The sequence below is a fragment of the Carcharodon carcharias genome, chromosome 12 (genome assembly GCF_017639515.1).
Source record: "Carcharodon carcharias isolate sCarCar2 chromosome 12, sCarCar2.pri, whole genome shotgun sequence".
Lineage (NCBI taxonomy): Eukaryota > Metazoa > Chordata > Chondrichthyes > Lamniformes > Lamnidae > Carcharodon > Carcharodon carcharias.
This window is the reverse complement of record NC_054478.1, coordinates 133880838-133908719: the sequence shown is the minus strand read 5'-3', so window position 1 is coordinate 133908719 and position 27882 is coordinate 133880838. Positions and strand designations below refer to the sequence as shown.

The 27882-nt window shown below is 43.0% G+C and overlaps 1 protein-coding gene across 4 annotated transcripts in view; it reads left to right on the top strand.

Moving 5' to 3' along the window:
- Window positions 1–27882, top strand: part of LOC121284923 (partitioning defective 3 homolog B-like) — an 885862-nt gene that overhangs the window by 842009 nt on the left and 15971 nt on the right. The window lies entirely within an intron of this gene.

Here is a 27882-nt window from a genome sequence, read left to right as displayed (position 1 = left end):
AGATAGGTTGAGTGAATGGGCAAAGACCTGGCAGATGGAGTTTAATGCAGGAAAGTGTGAGGTCATGTACTTTGGTAGGAAGAATCAAAAGGCAGACTATTATTTTGATGGAGAGAGACTCCAAAAAAGTGCAGCACAGAGGGATCTGGGTGTTCTTGTGCGAAAAGTTAGCATGCAGGTGCAGCAAGTAAATAAGAAAGCAAATGGAATTTTGGCCTATATTGCTAGGGAGTTGAAGTTTAAAAATAGGGAAGCCTTGTTGCAATTGTACAGGGCGTTGGTGAAGCCACACCTGGAGTACTGTGCAGAATTTTGGTCCCTGTATTTAAGAAAGGATATACTAGCATTGGAGGCATTTCAAAGGAGATTCACTAGACTGATTCCTGGGATGAAGGGGTTGACTTATCAAGAACGGCTAATTCGTTAGAGTTAGAAGAATGAGCGGTGATCTTATTGAAACGTGCAAGATTCTGAGGGGGCTTGACAGGGTAGATGTTGAGAAGATGTTTCCACTAGTGGGGGAGCCTTGAACTAGGAGACATTGACACAGAATAAGGGAACACCCATTTAAAACAGATGCAAAGGAACTTCTTTACTCAGAGGGTAGTGAATGTCTGGAATTCTCTACCTCAGAGAGTTGTGGAGGCTAGATCGCTGAAAATATTTAAAGAGGAGGTAGATAGATTTTTGAAATATCAGGGAGTTGAGGGCTATGAGGAGCTGGCACAAAAGAGGAGTTGAGGCCTGGGGCAGATCAGCCATGATCTTATAGAATGGTGGGGCAGACTTGAGGGGCTGAATGGCCTACTCCTGCTCCTATTTCTTATGTTCTTATGTTTTAGTCTCCCAAGCAGATAGTTAAAGTTCCTTTCTGTCCTCAAAAAAAAAGTTCAACTATTTTGCTAACTTTTCATCCTACATGACTCCTCCTTGATCTGTTGCTTTTTTTGGCATGATATTCCCAAGAGCCCAATGACCCAGAATCCATTATCTCTGCCCGTAATTGTCCTGTTCTCATCCTGTTCCCAACCAGTTATTCATCCAGCTGTTGATTGATGCAGCATTAATTGCTCTTGCTGAGAGTCTGCAATCTGAGGTAAATAAATTCCATCAGATTACCAGATTTGCCTGAAGCTTGGATACATTGCACCACTTCTTTTAGTAACCCCTGCCTTACTCAGTAATCTGTCTCAACTAATCAGTTTTTATCAAAGTTGAGAAGTTTATCATGTAAGTTACAGGGCATTGTGTTTTTGGCAAAGTATTTAGCTAGATTTATTACCAATTGAAAACAAACACCATGGGTAGGTTTTTCCCCATGGACCTCTAAGCCCCACTGCCATACTTAAATGGGGGTCAGAAGGTGCTCAGTATTTGGGAAACAGTCACTCAATGTAATTTGCCCTAGTTTGCAGTCTCACTGTCCAATTAAAGCTGGAGGGCCAATCAGCTTAAAATCAGCAGCAAGAGTAAAGGTGAGGGAAAGTTCGACATTTTCAAACTTCAAATTTAACATGGCCTTTGCAGCTGGGCCACCACTGTAGGGGGAAACCGAGTCCCTAGTATGAGTGTCCTATGGCTGTTGTAGCACCCAGGCAGGCAGGAAAGGCCTCAAAGCCTGCCAGGAGCACTCACCCCCTGGTCTGCTGCTGGGAAGCCACCTCCAGACAACTAAACTGACCCCCATTGCCTGCGGAAACCTCGAGGCAGACTGGAAAATCCCAGTTAGTCTCCATTGACAGGCCTTTAATGGGCTTTTTAATTGGGTAAGTTGGCTATGCACTGATTGAGGGCAGGAAGCCCTGCTGCCCTCCCATCTCACCTTTGGGAAAATGGCCTGGGGGCAGGATGGGGCTGGGGAACTGATAAATTCCACGCCTGCCAGCATGTTTCCCCCCACCACCGCAAACAGTGGGGGCCAAAAATCCAGCACAATATCATTTTCTTAATTATAATTACTGATGGTCCACGTAACAACCTGCGTTGTTTTTGATAACCTTACAGGTCGGAGAGGAATTTTAGAACTTTTTTCTCACTATCGGGTAATAGATGTGGCTCAGTTGATGGCAGTATTGCCTCTGAGTCTGAAGGTTGTGGGTTCATGTGCCACTCAATAGACTTGAGCACAAAAAGCAGGCCGACACTCCGAATGCAGTACTGAGGGAGTGCTGCGCTGTTGGGGTTGCCATCTGGCCTCTTGCACTATTTTGAAGAAGTGCAGCAGAGTTTTCCCTGGAGTTCTAATGGCTAGGACCTATAACCAATCAACCAGCATCACTAAAACAGACTACCTGATTATTAGCACTTTGCTGTTTGTGGGAGCTTCATTACCATATTTCCCCTAAATTCCATCAGTGGCTATACCTAATTGCATAATTGGCTGCAAAACATTTTTCGGGGCATCTTCAGATGTAAAAGTCACTAAATAAATGCAAGTCCTTTCTCTTTCTTTCCTTCCTTCTGTTCTTTCCTGCCCCCACAGATGTGAAATTCTGAGCAGCTAAACCTGTAAACAAGGCAGTGCTACACTGTTGAAATCTAACACAATGAAAACAGCCCCAGCAGCATTGAAGAGAAATTAAATGGCCTTTTGAGGACTTCAATAGCAAATCAATCCAGGCAGTGATCTTAAAAATAATCAAATCCTTTAGTTTATTTCTTCTTTCAAACATTCCAAGGAAATGGAGATCTGAATGCAACGACGCTGCAATATTTTCGAATCTTGTTCCTCCTGCTCTTGGAGGTTAGTTTGAATCGGTTCCAAACTGATTAGTCAGCAAGTCATTTCTCCTTGACAACTCTTTAGCCTCCCAAGGGTTTAGGCAGCATTAACTTGAGTTCCTTATGACTCTCGGTGCATGGCCTCAAACAGCCCATAATTTGGCACTAATTAGGCAGCTTCCTTCAGAGACTCGCCTGATGTGAGAATATCAAAGTGACACAATATAGAGCTTGATCCTTGGAGTAGGAGCAAAGGTACATTGTACCGGTGATGTAGTAGGAATTAGGAATTTAACATGACCTGTATATGTCTGCCCAGGTATTGCTCGATATTGTCAGGGACTACAAGAAGAATGTGTTCCAGTGCCCTGCCTGACAGTCCTTTGCCTTGATTAGTATAAACACACACACACAAACCTGTTACAGCAATATTATAGGACAGGAAATGTGTGTTTATTTAACAGCTTGCAAAGGATATTCTGTGTTCAACACGTTAAGGGTTCAGGTTTGAAAGTTGAGCTCCTTAATCCAGGTTTCACTGTAAGGCTTTGTTACGCTGAGTAAATCTCAAAACAACAGAGTATTTTCTAACAGAGTACGCATTATTGAGGCATAGTATACCATTGTACGTTGGACCTAGGACTTTTTGCATGACTGTCAACACGGCATATGCCCTATCCCTCTCCAAATGACTTGAGAGGGTAAATGCATCAGGCCAGCCAGACCCCAGGAATAGGCAGGGTATGCTGAGCTAAGCCAAGGCCTCTGAGTGGTTACTATATTTGGCGCACTGTCCCAGAGCTATGCATCAGAGTGGGTGGGGAAATCAGTGAAGAGTCCAGCTCCTCAATGTTATCCCATAGCTTTTGGTGGAAGTTTCAATAAATAGATGTCAGACAAAAGCCTAATCAGACTTAGCAGTGATACCATTTCCTCATCAGCCACATCTAACATGTCAATATTCTACTCTACTCTCCTCACCTGATTTTTCTTTCCCCCATCGCAATCATTTCTTTTCACCACCTTCCTAATCTCCTCCCAACCTGTGCCAAAAGCAACTAAATGTGAATTGATGTATAAGTTTGAGGATTCTGGTGGCCTTTCAGTCACTCGCCTAAGTGGGCATTGGTTGTGCATGAAGCATAGAAACAGGATGGGCCATTCACCCCCTCAAGCCTGTTCTACCATTCAATTAGATCAAAGCTGAACTGTATTTTAACTCTACCTGCCTTGGTTCTGTAACCCTTAATAGTCTCACCACAAAAATCTATCAATCTGGTTTTTAATTTTTTGGTTGACTTCCACTCCCACCCACCACCCCATCAAATGCTGTTTGAAGGAGAGAAGATGGTGAGCCACCTTCTTGAACCACTGCAGGCCATGTGGTGTAGGTACATCTACAGTGCTGTTGGGGGGGCGGTTCCAGGAATTTTAACCCAGTGACAGTGAAGTAACAGTGATATAGTTCCAAGTCAGGATGGTGTTTGGCTTTGAGGGGAACTTGCAGGTGGTGGTAGTTCCCAGGCATCTGCTGCCCTTGTCCTTCTAGGCAGTAGAGGTCGCAGGTTTGGAAGGTGCTGTTGAAGGAGCCTTGGTGAGTTACTGCTGTGTATCTTGTAGATGGTACACACTACTGCCACTGTGGGTCGGTGGTGGAGGGATAAATGTTTAAGGTGGTGAATGGGGTGCCAATGAAAGGGGCTTTGCCCTGGATGGTGTAGAGCTTCTTTGCCACTGTGGGAGCTGCACTCATCCAGTTGTGGAGAGTATTCCATCACACCCCTGACTTGTGCCTTGTAGAGGTGGACGTGCTTTGGGGAGTCAGGAGGCGAGTTACTCGTCGCAGGATTCCTAATCTCTGACCTGCTTTTGTAGCCACAGTATTTATATGGTTAGTCCAGTTCAGTTTCTGATCAATGGTAACCCCCAGGACATTGATAGTGGGGGATTCAGCAATTGTAATGTCATTGAAGATCATGGGGAGATGGTTAGATCCCCATATTGTTGGAGATGGTCATTGCCTGACACTTGTGTGGTGCAAATGTTACTTATCACATATCAGCCCAAGCCTGAATGTTATCTAGGTTGTTCTGTATTTGGGCAAGGACTGCTTCAGTATCTGAGGAGTTGCGAATGGTTCTGAACATTGTGCAATTATCAGCAAACATCCCCACATCTGACTTTATGATGGAAGGAAGGTTATTGATGAAGCAGCTGAAGTGGCTGGGCCAGGCCAGTGTGCTACCCTGAGGAACTCTGCAGCAATATCCTGGGACTGAGATGATTAGCCTCCAACAACCACAACCATCTTCCTTTGTGCTAAGCATGACTCCAACCAGCGGAGAGTTTTCCCCCTGATTCCCAATAACTTCAGCTGCTTTCTTGCAGTCTCACTTCAGCTCTGGAATTCAGCCCTTTTGTCCACATTTGGACCAAGGCTGTAATGAGGCCAAGAGCTGGGTGTCAGTGAACAGGTAATTGCTGAGTAAGTGAGGCTTGATAGCCGTGCCAATGACCCTTTCCATCACTTTGCTGATGATCAAGAGTAAACCGATGGGGCGGTAATTGCCGGCTTGGATTTGCCCTGCTTTTGTGGATTGAACATACCTGGGCAATCTTCCACATAGCTGGGTAGATGCCAGTGTTGTAGGTGTACTGGAACAGCTTGGCTAGTGACGCGGTCAGTTTTGGAGCACAAGTCTTCAGTACTGTTGCTGGAATGTTGTCAGGGCCCATGGCCTTTGGAGTATCCAGTGCCTCCCTGAACGCCTATTGAAAGAGAGCGCGAGATGAGTGCTGCAAGAGTTGAGGATGGCTTATCTTCAGGACTGACAATGGCTGGAGTGGATTCCTGTTATTGTCACTCTCAAGTCTGCTAGTCAACAAAAGCAAAAGCTGGTTCACCATTTTCCCAACAATGGTGAGGCTTACCTCCAATGGCCATTTTAAAACTAGCTCTGTGCTGTGTCCCTTAAGGTATTGAGGGGCAAGGAGAAACTTGCAGAGAAGGTAATGTAAATTTCACCTTGAGCACAGCCAAGTGAATTATAATCTATTGCACAGCTCTCTCACAAACCCTAGAAAACAGATGTTTCAAAACTGGGTAGATTTAAGAAACAAAGTCAGAGGGCTCTAAGCAGGGGAAGGAAGTAAGCTTGTTTTTCATGGGGTTACTGAGCTTAGGGGATTTGTGGAGAAATAACGTTAAGCTATGTTACTGTGGAATGCTTATCTCAGGAAATTGTGGCTGAACTTTAAAGACAAAAGACAAACTTTTATCTTAAAGAAAACATACACTTTGATTCTGCCACCAACAGCGAATTAATGATATTAGGGATTCAATCACCAAAAATCCTTCAGATAAAACTAGGATTTTTTTTTAATGTTTAAAAACAAAAGAAACACATGTTTTAGCTTGCTAGGGATGCCTCTTCCATGACCATGAGCAGTGAAGTCTGCAGCTGCATGTGTTCTCACTTTTGCTCACACATTTAGTTCCCTGGCAAAGGTAAAGGAAGAAACAACTTGCCTTTATTTAATGTTTTCACAACCTCAAGATATGCTATATAAATGCAAATCTTTTTTGAATGCCACTTTAAACATTGACAAGAAAGAGAGGGAAATGCAGCTTTGGTTCATGTGTAAGGACATGTGTATCCAAGCTGGCAAGTTTCTGGTGTTACTTGACTTATTCAAGTGTTTTTATCACAACTTTAACTGCTTAAACGAATCCTCAATTATGAAAATAAGTTCCTGTCTCAATGCTGAGTGAAGCATCCTTATGTATAATTGATTTGTAACCGATAAGGCGTAACCTGTGGTAGCCAATTTGCACACAGCAAGCTCCAACAAAACAGCAGTGTGAACACCTCGGTTATTTTTAATGACTCAGGTCTCGGAAGTGGGACTTGAAACCAGCAACCTTCCGACTCAGAGCTGAGTAACGCAAAGACAGCTGAGTAGGCAGGCTCATGCTTATGTCGCTCACTGTTGTTGGCCGTGAGGTCAGGTGGGCAGAGTGCATTCAGATAAAGTTTCGAAAACGCCAAGTATGCAACTCCTTCAAAGATACATATGTGTACGCCTTGTAATCCCAATTCTTCAACACCCCAGTCAGGGAAAGTCTTTGAAAGTTTGTTTTTAAACCAGATTTCTCACTTCTGGGACAAAATCAGATTATTTTATTTGAATTGTTGAATTGTATGGCCTGGGCAATAAAAAAGGATTAACTTCAACCAGAGTTGAAATTATTTCATTAATAGCAATGATTACAGCAGTTGTGGGTAAGCAATGATTGTGGATTGCTTTTCACTCAAGAAGTATTCATTTAGTGCTCCATTGCCTGTGTCAGTATTGATCCCGGAAGTTCCCATTGATTACCCAGAAGAACCTAGTAAACACAGCACTTTGCAAAAAGAAAGATGGAGAAACTTGTATTTCTGCAACATCTTTCATGACCTAAGGATTTCCAAAAATGCTTTACTGTCAATGAAGGACTTATGAAGTGTAATCACTGACGCAATGTAGAAAATGCAGCAACCAATTTAGGCACAGAAATGCCCCACAATGTGGTAATGTTCAGATAATCTGTTTAGTGATGCTGGTTGAGGGATAAATATTTAGGGGAGATGGTGGCATAGTGGTATTGTCACTGATTAGTATTCCAGAGATCCAGGGTAAGGCTCTGGTGGCCTGGGTTTGAATCCCACCGCAGCAGATAATGAAATTAGAATTCAATAAAAATCTGGAATTAAAAGTCTGATGGAAACCATTGCCGATTGTTATAAAAACCCATCTAGTAGGGTAGGAAGTCTGCCATCCTTACCTAGTCTGGCCTAGATAAACTATACATGTGACTCTACAGCAATGTGGTTGACTATTAAATGCCCTCTGAACAAGCGCAATTAGGGATGGACAATAAATGCTGGCCTAGCCAGTGATGCCCACATCCCATGAATGAATAAAAAAAAAGATAACCTCTTCCTCTTCAAAATAGAGTTAACAGATCTTTTGCATCTACCTGAATGGGCAGATTTGGCCTCAATTGAAAGATAACATCTCTGACAAAACAGCACTCTTCCAGCACTACGTTGGAGTGTTGGTCTTGATTTTGTGGTCAGATCTCTGGAGTAGGACTCAGAGGCAAGAGTGCTGACCAGCTGAGCCACTGCTGATGTGTAAATGAATTCAAATTTATAGTCAAGTTCGCTAAACACAGAGCCTTGGAATCTCAGTAAGGTTTACTGCTCCTAAATCATACCGAGTGGGTCACTGATCTGTGACATGCCGAGAAGGAAAGAGAAAGAACCTTTATCTGTATATTAGACCCTTATTGCATCCTCAGGAGATCCCAAAGTGCTTCACAACCAATCTATTCAGCTTTTTTTTACGTGCAGCTGATTTGCACAGCAAGATTCCACAAACAATAACTGAGATGAATGGCCAGTTATAATCTGCTTTTCTTTTTGATGGTATTAAGCGAAGGATGAATGTTGGTCAGTAAACCAGAAGAACACACTTGACCTTCTTGGAACTGTGTCATGGAATCTCTCGCATCCACCGGAACTAGCAGACAGTTTAACATGTCCTCCGGTTATTCACTGTGAGAGTGATTTACTGGGAGGTATCCAGTATCTTCCAAAAGTTTTCAGTCTTATGTTTTGACAGAAATCATCTTAATTAGCTAACTTTTCCAGGATAAAGTTTCAAAGGAAGCACTGCTGCCCTAATCTGACATTGACTGTTGAGGTGTTTACAGAATTATTTATTTAATATATATACAATCTACAGCTGTGAAAAATTAATTTTATACATAAGGAAGCTTCACTCAGCATTGAGACAGGAATTTATTTTAATAATTGAGAATTCTTTTAAGTGGTTAAAGTTGTGATTAAAAAAAACATTCGATTGAGTCAAAGTAACGCTGGAAATTTGGCAGCTTGAATGCATGAACCATAACTGTATTTTCTCTCTCTTTTGTTAATATTTTAAAGCTGCATTAAAAAGAAAGACTTACATTTATATAGCAGCCTTCTCAGCCTCAGGCATCCCAAAGCGCTTTACAGCCAATTAAATATTTTTTGAAGTGTAGCCACTGTTGCACGTAGGAAAATCAGCAACCAATTAGTGCATAGCAAGGTTCCATAGACAGCAATATGATAATGGCCAGATGATCTGTTTTAGTGATGATGGTTGAAAGATGAATATTGGTCAGGACACCGGGGACAATTCTCTTTCAAAATGGCGCTCCCGAGTTTATTATGTCCTCCTGAGAGGGCGGACAGGGCCTAGGTTTAATGTCACATCTGAAAGATGGCATCTGTGACTGTGCAGCAATCCCTCAGTGCGGGCCCTGGCATGTCAGCCTGGATTGCTTAGGTAGGATAGAGCCATCTACGACCATCCTGCCTCTTAACATTTTGTTTTTTTTTACCTTGAGCTCAGTAAAAGGCCCAGACAATGAGATGCTGGAAAGAAGAAAAACTGGGATTGCCTGTGCCATTGTCTATTTTACCGCCCTACCTGATAATTCCCATGAAGGATGGTTAACATGGAATTCAGACCTCTATATGAAGGTTCACTGGCAGGAGAACTTGGCATGTGAAACTTTACAGTTGTTGTTCCATGTGGATTTCTAGATTGTTCCAGAATGTTCAGGAAGAGGTCTTGCATGCCAGAAACTCTTGAAATGCAGCCTAATGGTATTTTACAGATAACGGCACCTAAGCTATGCCACTCTGACAGTGCAGAGGGTGGACTCCTTTGGCTAGTCCACTGACCTTCACCAGCTTTGAAAATGAGCCAACCTTACCTGTAACTGGTCAGATTTCTCTCTGTCCGGTCTGGTTATTGTAAATAATCTCATTAAGTGCACCAATACAAACTGAATTCAATACGATCTAGGATGAGAAGCAAAAGCAATTAAATATATCCTTCCACTGGCAGAAGCAGGAACTGAAAACTTAAATCAAATTTCTATTTCATAGGTCAATGCTGAAAAACACAAACCACGTTTTCCATTCAGAAAACAGGAATGGAAGAATGCAGTTCGGTTTTCTATTTAGAAACTGTAAAACCCAAAACAAATTTCTATCCTACTTTCTTCAGTTAATAGAATTATTTTTGCTATTTTTCCCTCCTTGGTGAATATGCTTTTTTGCACAGATTACATTACAATTTATGAAGTTTCATTTCATATCCAGGTTATTAAAAAAATAGTACCAGGAGTAGGCCACAGGACCCCTTGTGCCTGCTCAGTCATTTAATAAGGTGATGACTGATCTTCAACTTCAACTTTCAATTTCTTGCCCTATTCCCATACCAGTTGGTTCCCTTAGTGTCCACCCCACTAGTAGCAGTCTGCCAATCTGAAAATGACTGGCTTATTCTGACTCTGTGCTCTGTCCTTTAACTAATCTTCCATCCATGCAAATATATTAGCCAGAACCCTATGAACCCTTTTATTATACCTTCTGTGTGGCATCTTACTGAATGCATTTTGAAAGTCCAGATATACTACATCTTCCGGTTGTCCTTTATCTACTGTTAGTTACGTCCTTAAAAAACTCTATTGGATTTGTCAAACTTGATTTCCCTTTCATAAAACCAAGTTAACTCTGGATATTTATGTTATGATTTGCTTAGTGCACTGTTACCACTTTCTTAATAATGGATTCCTTAGCCATGTTGCAGCAAACTATATCCACAGAGGACCGTATGTTGGCTTCTAACTCCCAGTGTTGTAGGTTGACCTCTCAAGTGCACCCATTGGTAGCCTGTCCAAAGCAATGTAGTTGAGGTGATTGCTCACTTGCACCCTCTGTAAATTTGAGCTTATTCAAAACCCTACTACCATATCCTAATCGTACCAAGCCCTATTCGCCATCATCGCTGTGCTCGCTGACCAATATCAGCTCCTGAACCAGCAAAGCCTCAATTTTAACATTTTCATCCTTGCCATCAAATCTCTCCATGGCTTTTCCCCTCCCTCTCCCTGTAACCTCGTCCAGTCCTACAACCCTCTGAGATCTCTATGCTCCTCCAATTCTGGCCTCTTGTGCAGTTTTGATTTTCATTGCTCCTCCATTGGTGGCCAGGCCTTTAGCTGTCTGGGTTTTAATCTCTGGAATTCCCTCTCTATCTCTCTATTCCATCTCTAATACCCTCCTTGACAACTGCCTTTTTTTAACCAAGCTTTTGGTCACCAGTTTTAAGATCTCCTTACATGACTTGGTGTCAGATTTTGTCTGGTAATGCTTCTGTGAAGTGCTTTGGGATGTTTTATGGCTTTAAAAGTACTATATAAATGCAGACTGTTGTTGAATGAGACACATTTGCCACGTGGTCCAATCCTTTCTTCGTTTACTACTAAAATTGTGCAGCAAAACTCTCCGAGATCCTTTTGATTGCCCAGAAAGTGAATGCTCTGCATGAGATGGTAGTTCCCTGGAGATCAGGAAAGTCCCTGGTTCCATGTTGAGGCAGCTAATCTTTGACATGGCAATGACGGAGATGCCAAAGCTGGGCAAGGAAGGGAAAGAAAAAATAATCTGAATGTTTTACCTTAATGGCCAACCAACGCCCCATACAGAAAAGTAAACGTGCTGGCATTGACTGTAAGACAGGATTGGGATCGGCTCTGATGCTTCCCATGAAGAAACAGCTTGCCAACACATACCCTCCAGGTTCATCCATAACGAATAGCCACTTGGGCGAGGTGCCATTGAAACACCTCTCCAGCATGAGTCGCCGTCACATGCAAGAGGAGAGAGACATCCTTGATAATCTCCCTGTGGCTTATTGATCAGTGAATGAAACGCAGGCGGCGATCGGCTCCCCGACTGCTCCCGCTGAGCCCACCCACCGCCTGAAAGATTCAAGCCAAGATAGCCACAGATGCAGATGAAACCTGTATTCATCAGGATTCGTTGTCTTCAGGGAAGTAGGTGATGATATACAGTGAGAGGGCTATCCTTAAGTATTTAACCAGCACAGACACAAAAATCACTAAATTTTTGCCGAGTTTATTTGTGGACAATATGTTTCCAAAAATATAGACCCAACAATTGAAGAAGGAAACTTGCACTTATTTAGCATATTTCGCAACCACAGGACACCCCCAAGCGTTTTACGGCCAATTAAGTACTTAGGAAGTGTTCATTGTTGAAATTTGGAAAGATGGCCAACAATCTGCACAAGGCAACCAGAAACAGCAACATGATGATGGTCAGATTATTTTAGTGATGTTGGATAAAGGGCAAATATTGGCCAGGGCACTGGAGAGAACTCTCTCACCCCTCTTCAAAAAAGCGCTGTACGATGCTTTACATCCACCCAAGGGAGCAAGTCCAGGCCCCGGATTAACATCACACCTAAAAGACGGCACCCACATTATGCAGCTCTACCACCGTACTGCACTGGAGGGTCGGCCTAAATTTTGCTATTAGTATGTAAAGTGGAGAGAAATTAATTTTGCTTCTCTCAGAAGTGAACTGGTTCTCAGCCCCTTAGAGTCCAAGAATAGGAGACAACCTCTAACCTGGTTCTTTCCCTCAGCGGACAGCTTAGTCCTCTCTCTCAAACAAGGGCCGGAATTTTCCAACTGCTCATCCCGGCGGGATCTTCTGGTTTCACCGATGCGAACGGAGATTTCAATGGCTCACTGGCCCTCCCTCGGGAGAGCTGGAAGATTCCGGGCAAGGAGTGAGTTAGTGGACAATTTGTGCTAAGCCCAGCCACTGATGGGCTTATTTCACAAGCAATAAATCCCCCCACGCCCTTGTGCAAAGGCAAAAAAGTTGGTTTGGAATTAATGCTGATATGGGAAAAATATTTGGAGATGCTCATGTAATCCAAACGTAATCTGGTTGATCAGGTTAGGAGCGGATTTAGATGAACGTTGCAATCAACAGCTCTGAGGGCCAGCTGAAATAATTTTGAATGATATTTCAATAACTTTTCATCTCAAAGTGCTTCATAGAAAATGGATGGGCAGACGAGCTATAGGCAAGTGCTTCACAGGCTGCTAACTAGCGCATACCTTGGAGCTTGGGATTGAGTAACTGGGTTGAGGCAAGAGTCTGTCAAAGGTGAGCACATTCAGTAACAACTAAGAACATTTGAAAGAGAAGAGTGGGTGCAGCCTTAAGGGTGGAAGAACACACTCTGTAAACCAGTGTCAAGCCCTGTCTGTGACTCCCTGTGGAACAGTGTTGAGCTCTGTCTGGAACATGCACTGTACGTCAGTGAAGAACTCCCAGGCGTAGTGACCAGCTTTACCCACTTTCTGATGTAGTGTCCAGCATTATCTGCTCCCAGATGTAGTGACCGGCATTGTCCACTCTCAAGGTAGCACAAGTCATTGAGCAACAATGAGCATGCACCTTGTCCATCTTGAAAAGAAAAGCCATATTGTGTGTGCCCGTTACAAGTAAAAAATAAAAAGAGAATACTGGAAAACTACAATACCTCGATATAAATTTTTGAGTAGAAATGGAAATTAGACTCCTTTTTTCTTTCGCAAAACCTAGAGGGTAAAAGAGTCAGTGTCTGGTCGAGGCAGTCACACACTATTTATTTTTCTCTTTTAGAAAATTGACTTAAAATAATGAGATCTTTGAGAGACAGCTGATATCTGTGAAAGAGAAAGCTCTGCATCTAAATGGTCTGTGTTGAACCGTCAGTCTTGTTTTAACAAAAGCGTTCCTGTCTTTCTAACAGGCATTTGAGAATCTGTTATCAGGCAGAAACGTCACATGATGATTGTGTATAGGTCAAAGAATAATGCCATTGCTTTTCCATTTTTGTTTGCTTCTTAATTTTATTAATTGAAAAATTCAGTGTGTTGTCTAGATAATAGGGGTCAAGAACTCATCAGAAAGCAGAAGAGGCAGCAGTGCCGTCTGATGAGATGCTTTATACTGAGGTTCAGTCATGGAGACTTTGTTGTCATGCAACAAAACAAAATATTGCTATTTTCATTCTGGAGATATCAAAAAGTGTTTCACATCCAATGGAATACATTAAAAGAGTGATCACTGTTGTGATGTAGGAAACACAATGGCCAAATTGTACACAGCACAGTCCCGTAAACAACAATGTCATCATGACCAGATTATCTGCTTTAGCGGTGTTGATCTAGGGATAAATATTGAACAGGAGAACTCCCCACTGTTCTTCAAAATAGTGTCAAAGGATCTTTCGCATCCCAGTGAAAGGGCAAACCGGACCTTGACATAACTTCTCGTCTGAAAAACACTATCGCCTAGAGTGCAGCACTCCCTCAGTTCTGCAGTACCAGCCAGGATTGTGTGCTTAAATCTCTTGAACCCACAACCTTCTGACTCAGAGGTGGGATTGCTGCTCACTGACACGGCTAACGTGAGTTCACAAAGTATTTGTACAATAATACCTCCAGCAGTAATTTATGTCACTTTAAATATCAAATATTGGAATGACCTATGATATATCTCAGTACTGGACATTACTCCAAAACTTGTCTTCTCAAATTATCTGGTCCTACAACAAGTCCTTTGAGTTACCTAATGTATAACCCTCTGCGGTATTTGCACTATTACAATTCTGGCCTCTTGCACCTTTCCAATTTTCATCGCCCCACCATTGGCGACCCTGCCTTCAGCTGTCTGGGCCCTAAGCTCTGGAATTCTCTCCATATGCCTTTCCATCTCACTATCTCTTTCGCTCTCTTCCTTTAAGACACTCTTTAAAATCCACTTCTTTGACGAAACTTTGGGTCACCTGTTCTGATGTCTCATTATGTGGCCTGGTGTCAGTTTTTTTCTGATGTTATAACTCTTTGTGATGTGCCATGGGAGGTTTTACCATTCCAATGGTGCTGTGTAAATACAAGTTGTTGTTGTATAAGAATGCACATCTCTGATTCCAGTTATCTATCCTTTAACATGCCAAACACTTACCCCATAGACCATCTACCTCTTTAACGTTCACAAAGTTACTTTCTCCTTTAACAATCTTTGATGGTCTGTAAGAAAGAAAGACTGAAGGCTTGACAAGCTCTATCTCGGGCCATAGAGGAAACAGAGGACTTTATTCTTGGCCCTCTTTCTGCCTGGAGCTGCGAACCCTGAGCCCCCAGAGACTATGGGGCAGTAGCTGAAAATAGTATCATTGCCAGCTGCACCATCCTGTCACATCCCTGAAGACCAGCCTGTCGTGATGGCAGCAAAATCCTAGCAACAAAACTCCTCAGCCATCAGTCTGCAGTGATGCTGGGTGCCATAGTAACAGGAACGCAGCTCATCTTGTGTGTATGAGGACTATTTCATCAATGCAGCATTCAGTCTAAATCCTCTCCCCAGAGTAGACCCACAGCTCGAGAGGCCAGCAGCAAGTCTGTCTTTTTAAACATGTGTGCCCAAGTCAAAGATAAGCGCAACACAGCAAGAAATATATATTCATTCCCCTAGTGCAGCCTGGCAATGTTACAAGTGTTTTTTTCATATTTCTGTAGTTGGCACATGATACTGATATCAGTATTTATATATGTCTGTAAATATTTTGGCTGTGTGTATATATGGATATATGGTGTGTGTATGGATATATGGGTTTTGTGTGTATAATTGAACTAATTTAAGAAACAGTTGCATTCTATGATGGGAGGAGATTGTATCTAGAAGGATGAAATGGATTGAAGGGATATCCTCAACCCAACCTATCTTGTGGCTTGTATAATACCTGTTTTACCGGAATACTGTCTTCTGCCTATATCTTAATTTACCATGTAAGTTTATCCCATAAGCATTTTAGGACATCCTGAGATTGTGAAAGTTACTATATAATAGAATCATTGAAGCACAGAAGTACACCATTCAATGTGCTGTGCCCACGCCGCTCTTTAAGGGATGTGTCCACTTTTGTCCCACACCCCAGCTTTTTCCCCATAACTCTGCAAATTAGTCCTCTTTATGCACATGTCCAATTACCTTTTGAAAGTTCCTCTGGTATTTGCTTCCATCACATTTCCTGAAGGTGAAGTCCAAGTCTTAACAGCCTTCTGTGTGGAAAAAAATTCTCACTTTCCTTGTTGTCCTTTTGCCATTTAATTTAAATCTGTGACTCTGGTTACTGACCCACATGCCAGAGGAAACTGTTTCTCACTGCCTGCTCTATTATTTTGAAAGCCTCTATTAGGTCTGTCCTTAACCTTCTCTGCTCCATGCAGAACATTCCCAGCTTCATCAAACTTCCCACGTAGCTGAAGTCCCACATCCCCAGGTATCATCCTGGCAAACCTCCTCTGTACCCTCTCCAAAGCTTTGGCATCCTCCCTAAAGTGCAGTCCCCAGCATTGGACACAGTACTCCAGCTGAGGCCTAAGCAGAGATTTGCAAAGGTTTAGCATGACTTTCCTGCATTTGTATTCAAAGCCCCTCTTTCTAAAGCCAAGGATCCCATGGGCTGAATTTTTTGCCTCACAGGAGGGAAACGAGCCGAGCCCCTGATTTTCTGGCCCTGTGATGCCAACCCCATACAAAGTCCGAGTGCTGAGTGCCCATTCTAGCGGCCACTTGTACAAGCAGCCCTCACCAACTTCCCAGTTTGCTTTGCCTTGCTGACCCCCTCATAGGGCTGGGTTGATGCCCTGAGGCAACCATGACTGGCTTCCCATTGTGTACCCACTTGCCTTCAGCTGGTCATTTTCGGAAGGGATGGATAAGCTGTCCAGCCCTTTAAAAATTGAAACTTTTGCCCTGGCAAACACTAAACAAACTTTTTAACGCATTAACTCATTTGGAAGGAGAGCGGGAGTCCTGTCCTGCCCTTCTCCCACACTGGTGATCATTGCCAACACTGGAATTGGCACCTCGAGATTGACACGTTACTCGACGCCAGCATTTTTAGGACATTGCTGCCTCCCTTCCCGACTTCAGAAAGCCCCCGAATATTCAGCACCATATGTTTTCTTAACGGTCCTATCAAACATGCTCTGCTCCTTTCAAAGATTTCTGAATAAGCAACCCCATTGTGGGGCGATGAAAATTAGAAATATGCATGAGGCCAGAATTGAATTTGTGTAAAGACCGCAGAGAGCTCTTGCACCGTCTCCCCTCAAAATTGTACCATTTACATTATACGACCTCTCCATGTTGTCTTTCTCAAAGCGAACGCTTCACACTTATCTGCATTAGATTGCACGTACCATGTGTCTGCCTTGCAAGCTGGATGAATGTGCCACCAACAAAAATGCCTCCAGAGCAAGATTAACATGGAGGACCAAGGCCGCCAACATCCTTTTAGGGCACGGTACCTGAAGAGAGAGAATTCTGTTATCATCCTTCTCACTATTTACTACTTTGCTAAGTTTCGCATCCTCCACAAACGTGAAAACTGGTTTCCTTATACCCAGGTCTGAGTTTTTTTTAAATTCATTCACAGGATGTGGGCTTCGCTGGCTGGGCCAGCATTTATTGCCCACCCCTAGCTGCCCTTGAGAAGGTGGCGGTGAGCTGCCTTCTTGAACCTCTGCAGTCCATGTGGTGTCGGTACACCCACAGTGCTGTTAGGGAGGGAGTTCCAGGATTTTGACCCAGTGACAGTGAAGGAATGGTGATATAGTTCCAAGTCAGGGTGGTGAGTTACTTGGTGGGGATATTCCAGATGGTGGTGTTCCCATCTATCTGCTGCCTTTGTCCTTCTAGGTGGTAGTGGTTGTGGGTTTGGAAGGTGCTGTTAAGGAGCTTTGGTGAATTCCTGCAGTGCATCTTGTAGATGGTACATACTGCTGCTACTGTGCGTCGGTGGTGGAGGGAGCGAATGTTTGTGGATGTGGTGCCAAAGTGGGCTGCTTTGTCTTGGATGATGTCCAGCTTCTTGAGTGTTGTTGGAGCTGCACTCATCCAGGCAAGTGGGGAGTATTCCATCATACTCCTGACTTGCGCCTTGTAGATGGTGGACAGGGTTTGTGGAGTTAGGATGTGTTACTAGTCGCACGATTCCTAGCCTCTGACCTGCTCTTGTAGCCACAGTATTTATGTGGCTAGAAACAAAAAGAAAAAAACTGCGGATGCTGGAAATCCAAAACAAAAACAGAATTACCTGGAAAAACTCAGCAGGTCTGTCATCATCGGCGGAGAAGAAAAGAGTTGACGTTTCGAGTCCTCATGACCCTTCGACTGAACGGTCAAAGGGTCATGAGGACTCGAAACGTCAACTCTTTTCTTCTCCGTCGATGCTGCCAGACCTACTGAGTTTTTCCAGGTAATTCTGTTTTTATTTATGTGGCTAGTCCAGTTCAGTTCCTTGTCAATGGTGACCCCCAGGATGTTGATAGTGGAGGATTCAGAAATGGTAATGCCATTGAACATCAAGGAGCCATGGCTGGATTCTCTCTTGTTGGAGATGGTCGTTGCCTGACACTTGTGTGGTGCAAATGTTAATTGCCACTTGTCAGCCCAAGCTTGGATATTGTCCAGGTCTTGCTGCATTTTGACATGGATTGCTTCAGTATCTGAGAAGTCGCGAATGGTTCTGAACATTGTGCAATCATCAGTGAACATCTGCACTTCTGACCTTATGATAGAAGGAAGGTCATTGATGAAGCAGCTGAAGATGATTGGCCCAGGACACTACTCTGAAGAACTCCTGCAGTGATGTCCTGGAGCTGAGATGACTGACCTCCAACAACCACAACCATCTTCCTTTGTGTTAGGTATGACTCCAACCAGCAGGGAGTTTTCCCCCCTGATTCCCATCAATTCCAATTTTGTTAGGGCTCCTTGATGCCACACTCAGTCAAATGCTGCCTTGATGTCAAGGGCAGTCACTCTCACCTCCCCTTAGGAGTTCAGTTCTTTTATCTATGTTTGAACCAAGGCTGTAATCAGGAGCTGAGTGACCCTAGCAGAACCCAAACTGGGCATCAGTGAGCAGGTTATTGCTAAGCATGTACTGCTTGATAGCACTGTTGACGACCCCTTCCATCACTTTACTGATGATCGAGAGTAGACTGATGGGGTGGTAATTGGTCTGGTTGGATTTGTCCTGCTTTTTGTATACAGGGCATACCTGGGCAATTTTCCACACAGCCCGGTAGATGCCAGTGTTGTAACTGTATTGAAGCAGCTTGGCTAGGGGCGCAGAAAGTTCTGGAGCACAAGTTTTCACTACTACTGCCGGAATATGGTCAGGGCCCATAGCCTTTGCAGTATCCAGTGCCTTCAGCCATTTCTTGATAGCACGTGGAGTGAATAGAATTGGCTGAAGATTGGCAACTGAGATGCTGGGGACCTCCAGAGGATGCCAAGATGGATCATCCACTCGGCACTTCTGGCTGAAGATTGTAGCAAATGCTTCAAGCCTTATCTTTTGCACTGCTGTGCTGGGCTCCTCCATCATTGAGGATGGGGATATTTGTTGAGCCTCCTCCTCCACTGAGTTGCTTAATAGTCCACCACCATTCTCAACTGGATGTGGCAGGACCACAGAGCTTAGATCTGATTAATTTCTGAGTCATTTATATGTAACAAGACCAATGGCAAGAGTGTAAAGATGGAACAGTTGGAGCCAGGAGGTTACGTGATAAAACCTACAGGAGTATGTACAACCCGAGCTGGTAACCCTGTATTGAGTTGGCTTGGTGGCTATAAGCTCAAACTGCTAAAAAAAAAAATAGCATGTTACAATATCCAGCAAGTTCCTCTGAGAAAACAATTTTTGACCAGGCCTAGTTCCAGCAGTACTGTTCTGGTTATTGTCACATTTGGCAAGTTAGCAACAGTTGCACTCAGTTCAGGGGAGAGAGGGGACGGGATTCAGATCTGGGATTGCTAACTCTAGTTGGGCATGTTCCTGGGGTATTCATCACTGACATCCCTCCTCCAACAACCCTGTCTCCACCCTCCCACCTGTTTCCAAATAGATGGTTATTTTAGGTTTGGCTTCCACAATAACAATGATCTTGAATAAATGATCTGTCTCAGTAGATGACACCAGTTGCAGTGTTTATTTCATTCCCTCTGTCCTGAAGCTCCTTATCATTCAAACATTTGTAATTGTCCAGTGCATGATGAACAATTGATTGTTAACAACTCTGTTCTTTTCTCATCAATGGAATCAGTCAAATAAGCCCATTCTTGTTCATTTGGTCAACATCTTTCAGAATTTTTTGACCTTTCAATGCATATAAAGCTGGTCTTGATGAGCCTAGAGCTAATTCTGTGTGAATAAATTAACATTTAACGTCACTGTTGCAAGTCTTAATAATTAATTTGCACAATGAGAATTTTTTGATTGAGCTTTACGTTTTGCAGCATAGGCCTCTTTAAAAAAAAAAAAGCTGTTTTTAAACCCTCTGCCCCTCCTCTCCTTTGAGTCATTCTAATCTGCTCTGTTCAACATTTTAGCAGGGGGCCTCTAATTGGCAGGTTTGGGATGGATTGCATATAAAAGCTCAAAATGGGTGTTAACACTAAATTCCACTTGCGGATTTTAAAATGTGTACAATGTCAATGGAAAGCTCATTAAGATCATGCAGCACTGATGGAGGCCATTCAGCCTATCTGGGCCTTTTGAAAGAGCTGTACAATTCATCCCCAACCTCTGTCTTTCCTCAAACCCATGCAAATAATTTGTTTTCGAATTCCCTTCTAATTCCCTTCTGAAAGTTACCATTGAGTCTGCTTCCACTGCTCTTTTAGACAGTGTGTTCCAGATCATCATAATTTGCTGCATAAACAGAAACGTCTCCTTCTGTTACCATAGTTATTGATCTTAGCTGAAGTTGTAAAACAAAAACAGAATTACCTGGAAAAACTCAGCAGGTCTGGCAGCATCGGCGGAGAAGAAAAGAGTTGACGTTTCGAGTCCTCATGACCCTTCGACAGTTCTGTCGAAGGGTCATGAGGACTCGAAACGTCAACTCTTTTCTTCTCCGCCGATGCTGCCAGACCTGCTGAGTTTTTCCAGGTAATTCTGTTTTTGTTTTGGATTTCCAGCATCCGCAGTTTTTTTGTTTTTAGCTGAAGTTGTCCTTGGTAAGGATAGAGAGAGACTGATGGGGGCAAGGCTGTTGGTAAACATTAACTTTTATTAAACATTCCTCTAACTATGTGCAGGATGAGGCTTAGCATGAGGCTTCACAAAGAACTATGTCTCAGCATATTCTGATGTCATGTGATCTTACATCACTGATGATGTAGATTGTCTATTTATATTAACCCTTTACACTACACCCTCATCTTCCCTATGGTTCTCTTGCCAATGTTTTATAACTGTGTATTCTAAATAACAACCCTTCTACTTGTGATAAGAGTTCCTCCTTATTTACTCTATCATATCTCTCACGATTTCAAATTCCTCTATTCAATTTCCCTTAATCTTCTCTGCTTTAAGGAGAACAATCCCTGCTTCTCTAATCTCTCCAAATGGTTGAATTTCCCTTGACCAAACTGCAATTGAGCAGCCCTGAACTTGCATTGCATTCTTTGCATAAAGTTAATCTTTCATTTTATTCTGCTGACAGACACCATCACCATGGTGTATTCAATGTGGCACATATAAAACGGAAAAGAATAGAGTTCCAAAGTCTGTTTGGTTAAGCTGCAGACTTGTGTGCTTTATAGAGATGAAAATGGAATCATTAGAAGTGAGAAGTGAATCATTTTGGTAGGAAGATGAGGAAAGGCAATATAAATTAAATGATACAGCCTTAATGGGGACTGAGGTATAGGGAGATATGAGATATCATTCACACAAAAACTGCAGGATAAATTGAGAAGGCTGTTTAAAAAAAATACATATGGGATTTTTAACCAGAGGTACAAAAGCTTAAACATTTATAAAACTCTATTTGGGCCTCAGCTGGAGTATTGTGTCCAATTCTGGGCACCACAGTTCAGAAAGGATATTGAGTCTTCAGAGGGATGCAGAGGAGATTTACTAGAATGGTACCTGGGATGAAGGTCTTCAGTTATGTAGAGAGCCTGGAGGAGCTAGGATTGTTCTCCTCCCTGGAGAGAGGTTTAAGTGGAGGTTTAATAAAAGCGTTTAAAATTAGGATGGACTTTGATAGAGCAGATAGAGAGAAACTGTTGCCACTGGCAGGGATTTTGGTAACCAGAGGACACAGATTTAGAGTAATTGGCAAAAAGAAAAATCCATAGAGGCAATGAGAAAAAAGAATTACCCAGTGGGTTATAATGATCTGGAATGAGCTTCCCGAAAAACTGGTGAAAACAGATTGATATATGCTTAAAGAGTAGAGATTTGCAGGGCCGTGGGGAAAGAGCAGAAGTGTAGGACTAATTGGATCGCTGTTTGAAAGAGCTGCCAAAGATACAATGGGCCAAATGGCCTCCTATGTTGTGTGCTTCTATGAGTAGATACAGACAAGGCTGCCATCCTAGCTCATGCACCTATTTCTTCAATGATTTGAGGGCATTTGCCTCAAAAACCATACTCAGAAGTCCATTCCTTGTGTTGATCACTCTTGGGTCCCAAGTGTCCTATTTGGGCATGACCCAGAAGCTAGACCCAAAAACAGCCTTGATACCATTGCCAAGATAGGTCCAAGTATCCTCCTAATCGCAAAAGAATCTGCCAGAATTTAAAATGGGAGTAAATCAGCGGAAATATTCAAGCCCAAAGAAAGTGCCCAAAGCATGCTAACGCATTTCTTGCAAGTACAAAATTTAAGCTTCCACCCACTTAACCATCAGTTGCGCACCTCAGGCGCAAGGTTCATAGGAATCTGCAATCTTTGGAGTTTTCCCATTTTTCATGTGATTTGTCCCATAAACAAAAAAAAAAATGGAGTGGGTCTCAAATGAGGATAAATGAAAAAAAAATACAGAAAACCTATTTTGTTTCCCGCTGCATCTTAAAATCTGATTGCATGGTTGAGAGACCCCCTGAACGAACGCAATTGAAGGATGCTCTTATTCGAGAGTTGGGGGCATGGCCAGTTTAGAGGGCGGAGATTTGGCTCAACGTAAGGTTTGATGGACAGACCTAAAAGATGGAAGGGTTTGCAGTTACGCGTGTAACTCACTTACAAAATCCCATGATTTAAGCTAAATACTGTAATTGTTTTGAGCCCAAGTTACATGACTCTCTGGGCAGGAGACTCCAATGTTTGCGTGGAGACATTGAAAGTTTCTTTGGACTAATTATAATTATAATGAAAGTCCACTGCTCCGTTATAAGCCTTGACAACACAAGATAGAACTTGCATTTACATGGTGCCTTTCCTGACCTCAGGACATCCTTGAACTCTTCATGGCTAATGAAGTACTTCTGAATTGTATTCATAAGAACATTAGAAGCAGGCGCAGGAGCTAGCCATTTGGCCTGTTCTGCCATTCACTAAGATCATGACTGTTCCTCTCCCTCAACTCTGCCTTTCTACGTGATTCCCCACATCTTTTAATTACCTTAGTGTCCAAAAATCTATCAATCTCTGTCTTGAATGTACTTGACGACTGAACATCCACAGCTCTCTGGGGTAAAGAATTTCAAAGATTCACAACTCTTTAAGTGAAGGTATTTCTTGTCATCTCAATCCTAAATGGCTGACACCTTATTCTGAGACTGTGGCCTCTAGTTCTACACTCCTCCGCAGAGGATACATTCTCCTAGCATCTTCCCTGTCAACCCCCTTAAGAATTTTATATGTTGCACTGAGATCAGCTCATTCTTCTAAACTCTAGTGAGTGTAGGCCTAGTCTACTCAAACACCCCTCATAGGACAATCCCCTCATTCCAGAAATCAGCCTACTGAACCTTTGTTACACTCCCTGTCAAGGCAAGTATATTCTTCCTTCGATCAGGAAATTAGAACTGAACAATGTACTCCAGATGTGGTCTCACCAATACCCTATATAATTGAAGTAAGGTATTTCCACTCTTATATTCAAATCCCTTTGTAATAAATGCTAACATACTGTTGGCTTTCCTAATTGTTTGCCATAACTGCATGTTAATCTTTTACAATTTATGTACAAGGATGCTCAGGTCCCACCAAACACCAACATTTCTCAGTCTCTCGCCATGCAGAGAGTATTCTGCTTTTCTATCAACTCCCATGCTCTTTTTTGAACTAGTGCCATCAGGTCTTTCACATCCACTCAAGCAGGCAGATGAGGCCTTGACATCTCACCTGTTTCCAATAGTGCAACACTCCCTCATTACTGCACTGGATTGTCAGCATGGAGTTTTGTGTTCAAGCCCTGGAGTGGGACTTGAACCCAGAACCTTGTGAACGGAGACAAGAGTGCTACCAACTGAGCCACAGCTGAGACCTCAAGCTCTACCCAATCATATTGTGATTTTCTAAGTGGCCTGTTACACATTCTAATAATAGATTCTAGCATTAACCCTGCTACTAATTTCAGGCTAACTGGGCTATTGTTCCCTGTTTTCTATCTCCTCCCTTTCTTGAATCGCATAATCACATTTGCTACCTTCCAATCCGTGGGGCCGTTCTAAAACCCAGGGAATTCTGGACTATTAAAACCAATGCATCCACTATCTCTAAAGCCACTTCTTTTAAAGCCCTAGGATACAGGTCGTCAAGTCCAGGGAATTTGTTAGTTTTTTTATTTCATCAACTTTCCAGTTCTGTTTCCTTTCTAGTCTTCAATGATTTAAATTCATAATTTTCGCTATTTGTTTTGTGTCTTCCAGCGTGAAGACAGACATAAAGTATTCCTTTACTATCTCTGCCATTTCCTTATTCTGCTATCATCATTTCTGCTGTCCTTGTCTGTAAGGGATTCACACTTACTTTTGTTGATTTTTTTCCTTTTCACAAACCTTCACGATCTATTTTTATTTGTCCTGTTACTTTTCTCCCGTGTCCTATATTGTCTATCTTTTATCAATTTCTTAGTCATCCTTAAATACTAAATTCTTCTGATCCTCAGGCTTATGATTCTTTTTGACAACATTAAAAGCTGTATTCTTAAACCTCAGACTATCTTTAACTTCTCTTGTCAGCCACAGTTGGACTACTTTTCCTGAGAGGATTTTATTCCTTAAGGGGATGTATAATTATTGCAAATTATGGGTTTTTTTAAACAACTTTTGCCATTGATTATAAACATCTTGGGAAGAATTTTGCGATTGGCGGGTCCAGGAGTGGCCGGGAAGCAGACCGCTGACCGCGATCAGCCTCCCGACCGTGATTTCACGGTTGGCCAATTAACGGCAAGCCAGTTGAAGCGCGTGCTGAAATGCTCAGTGCTGCTGGGGTGGGGGCGGGAGGAGGGCAGGCGCTGGCATGGGCGCGGGCGAGTGCAGAATGGAGGCTCCCTGAAGGCAGAGAGCTGGGTTGAAAGGTTATGGGGAGAGGGCGGGAAATTGGAGTTGAGGCCAAAATGAGATCAGCCATGATGGTAATGAATGACGGGGCAGGCTCGAGGGGCGGAATTGCCTACTCCTGCTCCTTGTTCTTATGTTCTCAGGGAGCTGAAGACTTCAAAAGTATTAAATAAAAATTTTAAAATCAAAACAAAAATGTCCAAGCATCACAAACAGTCACCTGAACATAGGCATTATAAAAATTCTCGTCCATAGATTTTTAATTGTTTTTATTTGATAACAGAAACCTCGAATGAGGCTCCATGAAAAATGCAACGGCTGGCTGCCTGGCTGATTCACCCGACCGTCACGCGTGAGGTTGGACTGACCGTGAAAAATCGGGGACAGTTACAACTTTAATGGGCTTAATTGCCCTCTTACTTGTCGGGCAGGCGCACTTCCAACTACTTCTGTGTGCACCCGCCAACCAAAATATCACACAAGTGTGGGATGACGTCAGGACGCTCGCCCAACATCATCACGGGCTACTTTATGCTCAAGCGGGTCGGGCTCGTGCCCACACGCTAACCTGAAAATTCTGCACCATATCTTTTAATCTAGTTTCTCAATCTGTCCTTCCCAAAATGCCCCTCGTGCCTACGTAAGTTGCTTTGTTCAGATTTAAGATCCCAGGGCAGAATTCTTAGCTCGGCGTGTGGGCACGTGCTCGACCTGCTCGAGCGCAAAATAGCACGTGATGACATCGGGTGACCATCCGGAGGTCATCTCGCGTGATATTTCGCATGCGAAAGTCTGAAGCATGCCCGCCGACAATTAAGAGGGCAATTAAGCCCACTAAAGTTCCAGTTGTACCCTCCCACCACCACCTCCCCACCCCCACCCCCCGGATTTTTTGTGGTCCGTCCAACCTTATGGTTGGTGCATGGGTGAATCAGCCAGGTGGACTTTGCATTTTTTGATGAAACCTCATCCAAGAGCGGGACAAGGTTTCCATTATTAAATAAATAAAAATTTATGAACAGAATTTTCATCAGCTATATGTTCAGGTGACTGATTCTGATGCGTGACCGTTTTTTTTTTGATGGATTTTAAAATCTTTATTGATTGCTCTTAAATTCTTCAGCTCCCTGAGGCAACCCTCTGCCTTCAGGGAGCTTTCATTCTGCACTCCCCTGCGCCCGCACTTACATCGGCACCCGCCCCCACCCTGGTGGCACTGAGCATTTCAGCATGTGTTTTACACTGGTAAAACGGTAGTCCGTTCCCCGGCTGTTCCCAGGGCCTGCCGAGCTCAAAATCCTGCCCCTAGTTTTGGATTTAACTAAATTCACTGTTGTACTGTTGGAAAATGCAGCAGCCAGTTTTCTCATAGCAAGGTCCCACGAGCAGCAGTTAGATAAACAATTGAATAATCTGTTATAAATCTTGACGAAGGCACGGGGAGAACTCCCCCGCTATTCTTCAAAATAATGCCTTGATGTCTCTTACATCCACCTGGAGGACTGATGGGGCCTCAGTTTAGCAGCTTGTCCAAAAGGGAGAGCTGGAAGTTCACTAATCTTTTAAAGCGATATGAAGAGTTGATGAGGCTCAGCATAGCACTGGATTGTTGGCATGGATTATGTGCTCAAGCCTCTAGAGTGGGACTTGTACCTGTGACCTTCTGACTCAGAGGTGAAAGTGTTGCTAGGAGCCACATCTGCCATACATTGCTGGTCAGGGAGCAAAATAACCTGAATGCAAAAGATGATTCTTATATGGTTGAAAATGTTCTTTCATTTGCCAAATGAGACAAGTGAAAAGCAGTTACATAGGCTTCCCAGTCCTGCCTGCCGGTGGGATTTACTGGTGCCACCGAAGTCAATGGACATTTGGCTGGCTCACTGTAGTCACTGCAGCAGGGCCGGAAAATCTCAGCCATAGACGTTGTGACGTGAGAGTAGGCATACCCATCATTCCTTCACAAAGCCTGAACAGGAAAACACAAAGTTTGAAAGGACAAGTTGAGCACTGGGGAAAGGTCCTGCAGGAAGTCTTTAATCTCTTTTATGCATTTGTGTGAAATTATTGTAAATGTAGGTAAACGTTCACACATATGTCATGAAACTGTTATACATGTAAGTATACTTAAGCTACCATACAATTTAATATCTATTTGCATATATATCTTATGAAATAATTGTGAATTTCCATAGAATTTACAGCAAAGAAACAGGACATTCAGCCAAACAGGATTTTGTCAGTGTTAAGGTTCCACAGAGCCCTCTCCCACTTTAGTTCATCTGACTCTTTCAACCTATTCTTCTATTCCTTTCTTCCTTATCTAGCTACCTTTTAAATGGATTCATTTCAATTCAATGTGATAGCAATTTCCACACTCTAACCAGTCCCTTGGTAAAGATATTTCTCCTGCACATCCTATTGGATTTATTAGTGACTATCTTGTATTTATTTTGGTCCCATCTGTAAGTGGATACACTTTCTCCATATCTACTCTGTTAAACTCTTTCACAATAATAAAGGTCCCTGTCAGGCCATCTTTAACCTTCTCATTCCTGGAGAAGAGTCCTGCTCTGCTCAATCTTTCCTAATGGTTGTAGCCCCGCAGATCTGGTATTTAGCTGTATAATCGTGCACACATTTTATGGGAGTAGATGTTTCATACAAAGGCCCAGACCGTCGCTTTTGGGTTCCATGTGCAGAGTCGGGAGAATTCCTGGCCCTGCAAACGTGACCTTTAAAAATGGCTGCCCAGATGCTGGATTTTTTTGGTCCAGGCCTATGTATGCTTGAGGCGTGCTTGAGTAGAAATCGGGGAGGGCAAACTGGGAAGAAATGAGAAAGCCTTTGGGTGCCGAGGCAGGC